General features: G+C 42.6%; 1 long non-coding RNA gene across 1 annotated transcript in view; it reads left to right on the plus strand.

Annotated features, from left to right (window-relative positions):
- LOC119827027 overlaps nt 1-1,858 on the plus strand; it is a 52,982-nt gene extending 51,124 nt beyond the window's left edge. The window contains exon 5 of the long non-coding RNA XR_005287554.1: nt 1,630-1,858. This is a non-coding gene — a long non-coding RNA (uncharacterized LOC119827027). The remainder of the gene's footprint in view (nt 1-1,629) is intronic.
- The last annotated feature ends 9,855 nt before the right edge of the window (nt 1,859-11,713 follow it).

The following is an 11,713-nucleotide window of genomic DNA, read 5'->3' on the forward strand; positions in this document are numbered from 1 at the left end:
AAGTGTGAATATTACTTTATCGTGTGTTTTTACAACATTAGCACAGTACCACACCTTGCCGTCTGCTATTGACACAATAGTCTTCTTCACCACGAACATAATTAGAGATATTTTGCATTTCCCTTAACTTTGTTTTTAAATTTTACATATCCAAGACAGTTAAAATGAGAATTTTCTCACATTTTTAGATGTGGACTGTTTCTCCTCTCTTTTATATAATCTGTTTGAATATATATATATATATATATATATATATATATATATATATATATATGAGGGGGGAGTCTGATCTCTTCCACTTGATAACACAGAACAGAATACAAAGAAAGTAGCTTTTAATCTTTGATTTAAAAGAAAATCACCGAGCCCCTCCCGCCTACAAATTCTTCATTTTATCCTTATCTTTGGAAGTGTGGGTGAGTCAACCTGTGGCTCAAATTCTCAAACCCTTACAAGATGAGATGCAAAGTCTAGAGTCCTGTGAAATTGTCGAAATGGAGTCATGTACTGTCACTCACAACAAAATTTTCAAGAGACGTTAGGCATTTTAATGATATATCAGATGTTTCTCTTGCATTCAGAGCTTCATTTCTCTATCATATATACATTTTTAAAATCAGTGTTAGGGACTGAAACCAGGACAATGCACGTGCCAGGGATTTGCTCAACCTCTGAGCACCTACTACTGCTCTACATCCCTAGCTCTCTTTTTCCTTCTTAAAAAAAATTTTTGAGAGTAAGTTAGTGCCCAGGGTGATCTTGAACTCGCTATATAGACAAGACATCATTGTATTGCAGACCTATCTCCCCTACCCCCCCCCAGCCCCCAGCAGCCTCTATTTCTCTTTAAGGAAGGGGAAACTGTTAACACAATTCTTCTCTGTAAATGTCTTCTACTTTAAAGAGCAAGGCAGCCCTGTTCCTTTTAGCCCCTCTCTCTAATCTTTTCACCTAACCCAAGGTTTTTGTTATTTACCCCAGGTGGTTGATTGTCATTTCTGCACCTGTGGCTCTGATACTCACATACGGAAAACACAGGCATTATAGGCCCTCTGAAGAGGCAAGAAAAGAAATCTATTCTGCCCTCCAGCTATGGGATCAGCCAGATAAAAGTGTTCCCTCTTCCTAGATTAATTAATTATTCTTTGAGAGTTATGCAAGAGTGTGCCTGGTCTCCTAATCTCAGCAGGATGTGTTCAAACCTGATAGATGAAAGGAGGAGAAAAACAAACACACAAACAAACAAACAAACATTCTGACCTACGCACTCTAGATAGATACTGCAAGCAACACAGTCGGCCAGCGGTCAATGAGAACAGCCTTTTAAGAAGGAAAGTTTTACTGGGGATCACAGTTTGAGAACACAGCCATCACGTGTGGCAGCAGAAGTACATGACAGCTGGTCACACTGCAGGCAGAGTCAGAAGGCAGAGAGATCAACACTGATATGCAGGCCACTCTCGCTTTTTCCTTCAGCCCAGAACCTGGTGTACAGCAGCTCCCTCTGAACCCAAGCAATCCTTCCGGCAGGGAGGGGGAAGTTCCTGAGACTCGGAAAATAAACAAATGTCACACATCTGAGAAAGCTGAAACTTGCAAGATTTGCAAGGCATCTCCTGGGTTTTACAGATGGAGCAAATGAATTCTAGAAGAGGCTGAGCAGTGGCGCTAAGGAAGGGCGATGGCTGCCTGCAAACCACGTGGAGAGCTTCGGGCATGAGGCTTTCGTGAGTCATCACCCAAGCTGGGATGAGCTTTTGCTGTTAGCCACTTCCGAGTCACCCCTGTTCCTGTCAGTGACCCCCGACCCATAGCCCTGTGAAACTCCTTGGTTCACTGTGTTGTTTTGTGACTTCTCTTTCTGGACTGGGGAGAGTGTACATAGCTTCTCTGCAGGAGATGTCTCCGGCACAAGAGACCCTAGGATGCTGTAACCCACACCCAGGACTTAATTCTTCATTTATACGTAGATCTTACTAGAAGAAACACATATTTTTAACCTAGATTTTTTTTCCTTACCTCATCAAAAAGCTTAAGGAGAGAGTTCTGTTGTTCTATGTTGAACAGAAATAATTCTGTCATTTATCAGGGGAGAAAACAAAACAAAACAACAACAACAAAAACCTTTGAGTCAGCTTTCTAAAGAACCTGGGATGCGAATGTGATGAGATGAAATATTCCAGGATGCGAGTACTAACCACAACCCTGTGGGGAGAAAATTTGGTCCTTGGGCCAGTCAGAGGTGCCAAGAGAGGGTCCTTTCTTGCTGTTTGATGGCAGGGACCCTCATCTTATCCCAACTTCTGTAAGCAGCTCAAATTTATTTCTTCATATCTTAAAGGATAATAGAAGTTTCTGGGGTACTTCAGTGAAAAGCTGGTGTGGTGAGCAGTACAAACTTAAAGTCATTGTTAGCAGTCTGGGGGAAGCAAGTCCAGTGCTGTGTGGCGAGCGCTGATCTAGGAAGTACACATGGGGCATGGCAGCTGTGGAAGAGATGGCCCTCCAGAAGCACGCTCAACAGCTTCCTCACAAGTGCTATAAAAAGCAACGTTAATCCTGGTGCATTCTAGAAAGATCTGCATCTTCATGATGGCTTGTCCTTAAGTATTGCCATCAGACTCGAAGAGTGGGTTTTTTTTTGTTTTGTTTTGTTTTGTTTTTGGTTACTATGCTCAGCCATGAGTGCATCCATCTATCTATGTCTAAATCACACCTGAGCCCACATAACAAAGCTAACCTGAGCTCCAGGCTGTAAACCTCCTCTGGGGCTCCATGCACATCCATGCAAGGGCTGGAATCTGAAGCGCCCCCTGCAGGTTCATCTTGGGATACTAGGTCTCCAGTTGTGGCACTACTTTGAAAGTTGTGGAACTTTAGGAGTAGGGGCCTGGCTGGCAGGGGCCGTGTCTACCACTGGTTATAACTTTGCATGCTACGTGTCCTGGTCAGTTTCCATGTAAGGTGTCTTTCTTTATCACAGGCTCTCTGACACCATGGGCCAATATAAAATAAACCCTTCCTCCCTTGCATTGCTCTGCCAGCTCTTTTGCTACAGAAAGTAGTTGATGCAAGCTACGAAGACTCGTCTCTACAGCAGCTCAGCTTTAGTGTGTGGAAATCAAGAGTGATCAACTTTGAGTCTCTAGTAAAGTATTAGAGCATGTATCTGGAACATCACAGTGTTTAAGCTGGCTGTTCAGATCTGAGAATGTCTTAAATCTAATGTAGAAAAACAACTCATGTCCATAATATACAGTAAGTGCAGGTGAGCACATTAGAAGGGAAGGGTCGCAGTCAGTCACTGTCTGGTTTGGATGTGACAGATCCAGAGAAAATGCCAACTGACACAGATTTAGATAGATAGATAGATAGATAGATAGATAGATAGATAGATAGATAGATGATAGATAGATGATAGATAGATAGACAGACAGACAGGCAGGCAGGCAGGCAGGCAGGCAGACAGACAGACAGACAGACAGACAGACAGACAGACAGACAGATAAAGCCTGGTCACCTAAATTCCACAGGCTGCCAGTATTGATCATTTGTTGTTTGCTGTCTCACTAGGGTAAAATGTCTTTTTGAATGTTTTGACTTAGATGTCTGTCCTCTGTGACACAGGTTGGGCTCCTTAAGAGTTAGAAACAGGCACCTAAGTCATCTTTCCTGGGTAAGTATAGCTACCACCGCTCATCAAAGAAGCTTTTCTTTTTTGTTTATTTGTTTGTTTTTTGAGACAGGGTTTCTCTGAAGCTTTTAGAGCCTGTCCTGGAGCTAGCTCTTGTAGACCAGGCTGGTCTCGAACTCACAGAGATCCGCCTGCCTCTGCCTCCCAAGTGCTGGGATTAAAGGCCTGTGCCACCACCGCCCGGCCAAAGAAGCCTTTCTTTACAGCAGATAGAGACCGTCACAGGAAACAACACCACATAGTGGGGAGCCCTTCTCAAACGGGTACATCTGCATCCCAATTCCTGCATATACAGCTTAGGGAGTATCAAGAAAGGGTGTACAGAAAGATTGCAATGGCTAGAACACCTGGAGCTCTGCCATAAAACTCCCCTGGAAATGACTGCATAAACACAATTGGAACAGTGGTAATATCAGTGAGTATGTTAACCTTCAAGGTGGACAGCTTTACAGAGTCCCGCCCCTAGACAAAGAACTACAGGCGACTAATACCTGCTGGGAGAAGGAGAATTAGCCTCTCCAGGGATCAGCCCTCTTCCTGGTTGTCCAATGCTCAGTGGTCAGCCCTGATACTATACACACGCCATCACCAAAACAAACCAGACTCAGTAGGTTGTGTGTGTGTGTGGCCACACACGTGTGTGTGAGTGTATGCCTGTAACAATGATTATGAAAACAAAAGAGGCTCTCAGCTTGAGAGCAGGGAAACATGGGAGGGATTTTTTTGAGTAAGGGTAGCTGGGAGGGAATGATAACGGATTGATATAATTATACATTAAAACATTTTTAAAATGAAAAAAACAGAAACAAGTACAATTCATCACACCTAACTTAGGAAAATGCTATGAGCCACAGTTCAAGTTTAATCAACACTATCAAATAATAATTAATTGGTGGATCAACAATTAAAATGAGCATTTTTGAAACTGTGAATGTTTTCACCAAACCAGCTGTCTTGGTGAGTTTTTCAGCCATAGCTCCAAATTACTCAAGCTTCCGCCTGAGTGGCCATGTCTGCATGGCATAGAGAATGATGGCTTCACCCACACTCCCATGTCTTTAAGAAGAACAAAATTCATGCCTGAATAGTTCCTAACCTATCCACTCTGGTGGTGGGATGCGAACTCCAGTAGCAAGTGGTGGCCGGTCTAGCTGGCCTTAATAGAACAATAAGAAATAAAGAGTTTTCAGATGCCAACTGTGAAACATGGTTAACTTACTTATCTGGAGTTTCAGCTGCATGTCAAGATCGACTGTGCCAGAATTAGATGTATGCTAAGAAAGAGGAAGAGGAGGAAGATGAGGAGGGGGAGGAGGAAGAGGATGAAGAGAAGAGAATGAGGAAAAGAGAAGAGGGGAAGATGGTAGGGAGAGAAGAGTGGGAGGAGGTACACCACCGCAGCCATGGCAGAAACTGCATTTTCACAGGTTAGCAAGAAAGCAAAACATTTTTTCATGCTTGCCTCAGATTTGTGACCCAGCCAAAAGGCACAGTCTTTGAGCAGTGGAGAACTGTGGCGGTCTGAGGGTGGCGGGGTCAGAAGCCTTGGTAAGGATGGCTATGGAGACGGAGACGTGTGAGTTGGGGGCCAGTTGGCTGCAGAGCCAGTCACCAGAGTGCCCTGCTTGCTTTTCCTATTTTCTTCTTTCCCTTTGATTGAAATGCATATTTTCCTGCCCCTCGAGATTTATAGTTCTCTGCCGCCAGCCTCCCTGGAACAAGTTTTGCTTTTTAATTTCACAATGCATATCTAAGACTGTGGTGTGCCCATAAAGACATTCCCAGATAGTGCCTATAAAAGGCAGTTTTCAGGATTCAAGAAGAGAAATGCAGTACCCACCATGTGGGTCCTAGTAACCCTCAGTTATTTATTAGCAAGTGCTTTGGTGCTCCAACCATCTCCACCAGAAGGTCAAACCCAATGAAGTACACATCCCCAGGTTCTGACAACCGTATAATCCTAGGGGTTTTGTTTTTGTTTGCTTTTTTTGTTTTTTTTTTTGTTTTTTTTTTTTTTTTTTTAGAAAAATAGAACTGTCATTGATTTCTTTTTTTCTTTCTTTCTGGCTCACTGGGTACTCTGTATGGCTTCATCCACCAGCCGTGACCCCAAGTCATATTTCTCCCCATTTTCCCATCATTGCCAGACCCAGGGACTCTGTGACATTTGCTACACTAAGCAATGAAGGCTTCTGAGGGATTTTTGGAGAAAGAGAAATTCTTAATCTTGCTTTCATAACTCTGGGTCTAACAGTTGGTTTAAATTTTCAAACAATCCCTTTCAGAAGGATAGTATCAAAACACATGCAAAAAATAAAAGCCTAAACAAAGCACAATCAATGATTTCATTGCTGAGGTATTAGATTTCAAAGGGAGAAGAGAGCACACACAAGCATATTACAGCCGACTATATTGGATCTTTGGGAATTGCTGTCAGATATCGATAAAACAGAAAGACTGTAGGAGATCAGATAAAAGAGAAATGATTGTATTTGGAAGAACAATGTGAGATACATGGCCAACAGAGATTTAAAGGGTAAGCTAATAGCAATCCACAGAAGAGCACAGCTGGATCAGGCCCTCCGTGTTTACCACATTACCAACCTTTCAGCATCTGTACAATTTTTTTCATTGCATTTTTCCTCCTTTCAGAATTTGCAAAATACGCATTTAATAGGTTTAGCATGTCAGTCAGTAATTTCATGCCCAGGCAGTGCAGAGGATTCAAGTTTATGAGAAAATGGAGTTGGGTTTTAGAGCCATTGTCCCCCTCTTCCTGCCCCAGCCAAACTCAATCATGCTAATTCACAGCCCAGAGGACCCATGCTGGAGAGAAAACACACCCTTGTGTTTCTGTCTTTGCTTCCCTGCCTTTCGTATCCCTTCATCCCAAAGAGGCAGCCTGTATTTCCAAACTCCCTGCTGCCCTCTTTACTCAACAATCACCAAACAGAATGGGACAGCAGACAGTTTTCCTCATAAATGACTCTCTGAAAGAAACAGAGCAAACCATCATCAAAGATCACTTGAAGTGAGGCAAAAAAAAAAAAAAAAAATCTGAGAATAAAATCTAAAAGCCAGCTGTGACAGTAGCCAGGAAGTTGAGCAGTATTGGCCAGGTCTCCACCAAGACGGCTGAGCACACCTGGTCCTGAAAGACCCCTTTGTGACGTCATTTTATGAAGATGAACTGAAATAGTCCCGGCAACAGTAGAAGCAGTCGGGTTTATTTCGATCCTGCAGATGTTATGTCGTGACTTAACTCAAGGGGTTGAACTTTGCACCAGTTGCAGCCTGTCCTTTGTTCCTAGCCCAGGTTGTCAGCACTTGCCCCAGCGAAGCAATTAAAACTTAAAAAAAGAAGAAGAAAAGAGAAAGAAGAAGAAGAAAAAATAGTAAGCGTCAGCAGCGTGCTAGAGGGGTGCCCTTAACCAGTTAATTAACAGCACACATCTGACCATCTCCTATCTTAGGATCTACTGCAACAGGCAGGAACTTCGGGTTGGGGCATGAGCATCTCAATTAGTAGCTGATTGTTTTCTTAATTGGGAGCCTTTTCTATTTTTGTGGGCAGTATCCATTTAAGAAGGAACTCGCAGGTGAAAACTGTCTCCTAGCCACCCCAGCCTGACACCATTTGTGATCTCTACAGCGCTGGGCCATGCCATCTTTACTTGGTATGGGATAAAAAGAGTTCAGATGGCTTCTCCACTTAGCTCATTACATTTGACATCTGCAGCGGTCCCATGTTTACTTCGTGTTTATGTGGTCTGCTTTCTAAGGGCTTTAGGACACACCCAGGTCCTCACAGCCGAGCTACAAAAAGAATGGAACATACACAGCCTAACAGCATTTTCTTCTTCCTGGTGGTGGTTTAGGAAGGGTGCTAATTTTCTTCATTTACTTTGTCATATAAGGTCTTGTGAATTCGCTTAACTAGAAAGAATAGCTGACTGTAGTCATGAGTTTTTAGGGAACTCACGAGTGTTGGCACTTGTCAACAAATATGCCTGGGACAGATTTTTGAATTAGTTTCAATCTTGATTACAGTCTACACAATGAACAAAACATATTTCCACACAATGGCAAATCTTACTTGAAAATAATACTGTTTTAGTTAGAAAGTAAAAAAAAATTCTCAACAAAAGTCACCCCCTTGGTGTTACAAAGGGGAACAAATAGTACTGGAGAGGATTAGCTTCTTCTGTGGAACATGTGATGTTTTTATCTGGGAGTGTTTAGGTGGCATGATGGCAGGGATGTGGGTAAAATGACCTTTGAGTTCAAGTGTCCTGCCCCCCAATTCTGGTTTCATGTTGTATCTCCCTGGGTTCTTCCTTCCAATGTCTCCTATCGTATTTCAACTCTAAAGGACAGAACAATCTAGCCAGTGTATTTCAGCGAAGGTGCTCTGAGGTCAGACAGCCTGGCCTTCAGTCCTCAACCAATCCTGTTTTATCTGTGTGACTCCACAAAGTCACCCAATCTTCCCAAGCCTTGGCTTCCTCATTTATAAAATCATAACGCTATCTCCTCCATCATTAAGATTGTGGCCAATTGAGGCAGTATGAATTACCAATGATATAACACTGATGGGATATTTAATATCATATTTAAAACAGATTTATAACTGATTTTCTTTGCTCTTTAATAATCTAAGAAAACCTGTAAGGCACTATCAGTGTGAACCTCACTTTCCCCCTGTAGGGCACAGCCCTCATTCCTCCTACAGACATGATGCTCACGACCTCCCTCTCCTCAGTCACTACATCATTATGGTTCTTGTAAATAATCAATCTAGCCTTCTCTTTCTCCTGCAGATAGCCCCATTGTCCGATCTTTCTGTATTTTTATAGATTTTCTCCTTATTTTGTTTTTATTTTAATGGCCAGTCCTCAAGTTCAAGTTCTATTATCATGCAACTGTCTTTATTGTAAATCAAGTCACAAAGAAATATTCTATTTGTAGACTTCTCATCACTAAATGTATCATAAAGCAATACAGAACAAAAGGCTAATTAAGTACGTGGACTTTGTCTGTGAAGAAAACCCAATGAATTAAATATAGGTTGACTTACAAATGTGGTATTTGGCTCTTAGAAGAAGAAAACCACAATACCCCTGATGGCTATGTTTAAGGAATCTGGTGCAATGGAGACGTGTCCACTTCTAAGAGGATTTTCAAGTGGTGTCTCTCCTAGGCTTCTTACGAGTGCATTGTCTCGATTGGCCCACAGCTATGATGTAACAGATAAAAGGATCCCACTTTCCAAAGCCCGAAGATATAAGCTATCTACTACTGCATAAAATGCAAAAACTGTTCCCACACTCAATGACTTCTCTATGTGGGCTGGGCTCTGCTGCGAAGGTTTATTGTTGTAGTCTGTGAGGTTTCTTATAACGTCTCTATTGTCCAGAGCTTGATTCAATGGAGCTTTCCAGGCTACCACGGCTCCCTCAGAATCTCTACAGTTTCATCAAGGCAATATGTCTCCAGTGGGATAGAGCCTGAGTCCTCAGTGTCCAAGAACAGAGTTCCAAAGTCTCTGTGACTTAAGGTCACCCAGTCTCAGTCATGCTGCCCTTTCTTGATCAGTGAAAGTCACCAACCCTGTAATCCCCAAGCCCAAAAAGTCATGTAAAAACAAGTCAGGTCTTGTTCATTTCTATCTAAAGATACCTTGTGGATATCTTTAGCTGATGTCTCTTAGTTAGGGTTTCTATTGCTGTGACGAAAAACATCATGACCAAAAGTCAGGTTGGGGAGGAAAGGATTTATTTGGCTCACACTTTAGCATTGCTGTTCATCACTAAAGGAAGTCAGATCAGGAACTCAAAACAGGGCAGGATCCCTGAGACAGGAGCTGATGCAAAGGCCATGGTGGAGTGCTGCTTACTGGCTTGCATCTTCTGGCTTGCTCAACCCACCTTCTTATAGAACCCAGGACCACCAGTCCAGGGATGGCACCACCCACAATGGGCTGGGCCCTCTGCCATTGATCACTAAATGAGAAAATGTCTTACAGCTGGATCTCAAAGAGGCATTGTCTTAGCTGAGGTTCCTTCCTCTGATGACTCTAGCTTGTGTCAAGCTGACACACAAAACCACCCAGCACTGCTCATGTTTTTTAAGACCATATTCTATGTGCCACAGGCTATGGGAACTATCTTAGTTACTTTTCTATTGCTGTGAAGAAACACCAGAACAAGAGCAAGTTACAGAAGACAGAGTTCATGGGGGCTTACGGTTTCCAAGGGTGAGTATATGAGCATCGTGATGGGGAGCATGGCGGTAGGCAAGACATGGTACTAGAGCAGTAGCTAAAAGCTTATGTCCTGATTCACAAGTTGGAGGCATGTTGGGGGTAGGGTATGTGTGAGCACTAATAGAGAAGGGCATGGAAACCTCAGAGATTCAGGATTTAAGCATGCTTCCACTGGTTTCTTTTTCTACCATCTTCTATTTGAAAGCACTAGAAAACAAAGCCCAAGCCAATAGAAGCAGATTACAGTGGCAATTGATTCTGGGTGCAGACCTATTTTTCTCATGTAGGAACTTTTAACAAAAATTAATCAATCATTTAGTTTTTTTTTCTAGCCCAATCACAATTTCTCCTTCCTCCCTCCTCTTTTCCCAGTTCCTTCTCAGCCTTCTGACCATTTACTTCTTGTAGAAGCCTTTAGTAAATACACTATGGAAAAATATTCCTCTGTGTGCATTGTAAGTGTACAAATAACTCTGTCTTCTCTTTGATAGAAAGCTCATTTTCTTACAAGGGATTGTTAAAAATCCCTTACTCTTCAAGAGGGATTGAGCACAGAAGACAAGATCCCTATTAGGTTTGCCCCAAAGTCATCCCAGAGACAGGCACCAAAACTCAAAGTGTCACGATCAAAGTCATCGTGCTGCAAAGAGGTGCCAATGACCTACTATTTAGGACACCAGTCACAATCTGTAACTCCAGTTCTAGAGGACCCAACACCCTCACACAGACATACGTGCAGGTAAAACACCAATGACCCATAGAGAAAATAAGTTATTAAAAATTTTAAGTAGTTAGTTTTATCTATTCAAAAGTTGTGATGTGACATCAAGTAAATAAAATACACCTCTTCATTTCTGGGCTCCACCAGACAAGACCAACACATTCCTGCCGATGACTTTGCCTTACTCTGGATCTGGGAGGTTTTAGAATCTTCTTGGATACATCATTACTCAAGTATTATTTAAATATGTTTCTCCTTTTAATTCAATTTCCTGTTTTGTTTTCTAGAAACCATAAATTGTCTGTTAAGAAACTTTTACAAAATGCATATCGTTGTCCCCAGAGACATGTGCTGCTCTTGGGCTGGGCATTTCCTGCCAAATGACGTTTTTAAAACATCTCCTTTTATTGGTTTTGCATAATGGTTGCAGCAATTCTCAAGTAATGAAAAAAGAATGAAGAATGTCATGTCCTCTCCAGCACACAGCCGCAAAGTTAGTGTTAAGACACAGCAACCCACAACAAAACAGGAACCCACCCAAAAAGTGGCCTTTGCCACAGAGCCCTCCTCCCAGCTCCTTGGAAGATCTGAGATGTTTCTTATCTTTGCTAGTGAAGAGAAGACTGTGCACTCAGGGAAATTCTGACATGGAGGACATCCGTGATGACATTCTTGTGGTCTGGGTTGGACCCAAACTCCATCCCTGACTGCTTTAGGATTCACTGGGGATGTGACTTAACCTTTCTGGGCCACTATCACCTCATTTCAAGGCAAGAACCAAGGAGCCCAGTTCTTTGGATTGCTTTTGAAGGTTAAACAAGGCCTCGGTGACTGCCTTAGATATGAGTCTCCTTACAATCCAGGGAGAAAACTGCTATGTTCTGGCCACAGTGTACAGCTGGCAGAGGAAGCATGGAACGCTGCAGAGGGAAGGGACGGTGATGAAGCAGTCGCCTTACTGATGAGGGGAGTATTTTCCCAACAGGGAGTCTGCCTACTAGGAAACAACATTTGTGCTGAAAAGTGAGCCTCA

This window comes from Arvicola amphibius, chromosome 12 (genome assembly GCF_903992535.2).
Source record: "Arvicola amphibius chromosome 12, mArvAmp1.2, whole genome shotgun sequence".
Lineage (NCBI taxonomy): Eukaryota > Metazoa > Chordata > Mammalia > Rodentia > Cricetidae > Arvicola > Arvicola amphibius.